The sequence below is a fragment of the Pocillopora verrucosa genome, unplaced genomic scaffold (assembly GCF_036669915.1).
Source record: "Pocillopora verrucosa isolate sample1 unplaced genomic scaffold, ASM3666991v2 scaffold_28, whole genome shotgun sequence".
Taxonomy (NCBI): Eukaryota; Metazoa; Cnidaria; class Anthozoa; order Scleractinia; family Pocilloporidae; genus Pocillopora; species Pocillopora verrucosa.
The window spans coordinates 21562-23686 of record NW_027078182.1 but is presented as its reverse complement, the minus strand read 5'-3'; the positions used below and the strand labels follow the sequence as shown (position 1 = coordinate 23686).

General features: G+C 49.0%; 2 non-coding genes and 1 pseudogene across 2 annotated transcripts; 1 reads left to right on the top strand and 2 right to left on the bottom strand.

The window, feature by feature from the left end:
• Positions 1–504: 504 nt before the first annotated feature.
• Positions 505–623, top strand: LOC136278614 (5S ribosomal RNA). The gene has a single exon (XR_010716437.1). It is a non-coding gene; the product is annotated as a 5S ribosomal RNA (ribosomal RNA).
• A 982-nt stretch (positions 624–1605) lies between these two features.
• LOC136278621 (U1 spliceosomal RNA) lies at positions 1606–1768 on the bottom strand. The gene has a single exon (XR_010716443.1). It is a non-coding gene; the product is annotated as a U1 spliceosomal RNA (small nuclear RNA).
• Positions 1769–1999: 231 nt separating this feature from the next.
• LOC136278634 (U2 spliceosomal RNA) lies at positions 2000–2125 on the bottom strand (annotated as a pseudogene).

Here is a 2125-nt window from a genome sequence, read left to right as displayed (position 1 = left end):
GATGCCGAAGCATGCCCTGGGTGAGGGGGGTGGTCGAGGGATCCTTCCCCGGTTTATGGTGGATAGTAGCAGGTCGCCCCCACAAGCCCTTGCGAGTCCCGCAGACGGTCCAGAGGCTGACCCGTTTGGTATCTCCTCACTGTAAGATTTTAAAGCCAGATACACGCACCTACGGAGCTAAAACATTGTAATAGGTTTTTAGGACACGTTATGTCTCTTGGGACCCCTCCTCCCCTCCCTAGGGAATAGTGCTTCAAATCGATGCTCCTCAATGTGTTAACTGGGTTGAGGAAAATACATTAGGGTTAGGTAACGACTTCGGGGTTAGGGTAACCATTTCTTAGGGTTAGGGTAACAATTTCTTAGGGTTAGAGTATCGATTTCTTAGGGTTAGAGTAACGAAACTAGGGCTTTAGAATTTCAAATTCGCCTACACTCAGGGATGTGGCCGCTTTACAGCCTGAACCTGGCCGATAACAAGCAGAATTTCGACCCCATTTCCTCGTCTACGACCATACCACAGGGAAAGCACCGGTTCTCGTCCGATCACCGAAGTTAAGCCCTGTCGGGCGGGGTTAGTACTTGGATGGGTGACCGCCTGGGAATACCCCGTGTTGTAGGCTTCAATTTTTTGTCTTGCGAACATCTCTAAACGTTTTATCCCAATAAATAGCTCTCCATACACCACAATTTCACATAGAGAGCCGTAGGTGAGTGAGGACCAAAATCAAAGCAAAAAACGAGGGGGGGAAAACACCTTTTTGTCAAAAATCGGCAAGCTAATGGCGAAAAACTCTAGTGCGATCGACTTTCTTACAGAGCGCGCGCGAGCGAGTGAGCACGCGCGAGATGAACAGTTTATGATGTCAAATTCTACTTCTGTGATATCAAATCATTCCAAATAACGAACGAAAAAATGAATAGGAAAAAAACGCACACTTCTGAGACGCAGTTTTAAGCCATCGTGACGTGGCAAAACACTCGCACACTTCCAAGAGGAGGCGCGCGAAAAACGGCACTGAAAGTCGACAATGGTTGGATTCAGACTGCAAACGAATCGGGAAAAAGGTTCGATACTTTTACTACTCTGCTAGTTTGTTTCCTTCCCTCGTTCATTCGTTCACTCGCTTGCTCGCACAAAGGATACACTAACGATAGCAATAGCATTTCTAAAAGCGGCTCCAGTGACAATAAACCGCTCAAAAGGTTCAAAGTGTACTCACGGTCCAAGTCGAATGCCCTTCTATGCTCGCTCGCTCGGTCGATCGGCCGTTTGGTTTCCTTTCATTTCCTTTCCCTTCGCGCGCATAGCACAGCACGGCACGGCACGCACAACCTGCAAATACAAACGAACAGGACTTTACACACAATAGAGCAGACAGGCCTTGAACAAAAACAGCCAGCAAAGTTACGCACCGCCCCGAAACTCACCTTGTTTCCTTCCTCCAGTCTCTCCAATGCACTTCTACCCCTCCAAACGTGCCAACACCTTGGCCAGTTGTGCGTCCTTTGCTTTCTTTGCAAGTCTACCGGTCCACTGCAAAAGCAAAAATACCCTCGATAGTCAGTAAGAGGGCCATATAGACATAGTTTGGATGACTTTTGCGGGGACGAGCGCGAACGCAGGTCCCCACTACCAGAAATTATACGCTCGAGTTACCCACATTTGGGGTAATCGCAAGGGTCAACCAGTCGAAGTGCAATGAAAGGGCCTCGCCTTGAGAGGACTGCCTCCTTGATCACAGTACCTCCCGCGTCAGGTAAGTATGCTTTTTCAGCGTCTGCCCTCGGTGAAAAAATCCACTTACCCTAGGTCCTTGTGGTAGTGCTTTGCGCACTTCAGAAAACGTAGGCCAGCGGCCGTTCCTGCCATTGTCTGTTGTCTGAATTATCATCCCTCTTTCACCTCTTCCCCCTCTAAGGGCGGGCGGGGCTCCTGTAAACATAAAAGAATGCTATACCGTTGACTTTGTTTTGGATTGAATGTGTCTTCCCCAGAGGGAAGTGGGCCGCACTCGGAGGTAGTGCTATACCGAGGCAACCCGTGGCTGGGACGAGGCAAGCCTCTTTTCCACAGCCCAGTTCCAAAAATCAGTTTAATATATGAGCTGCTCAATGAGCAGCG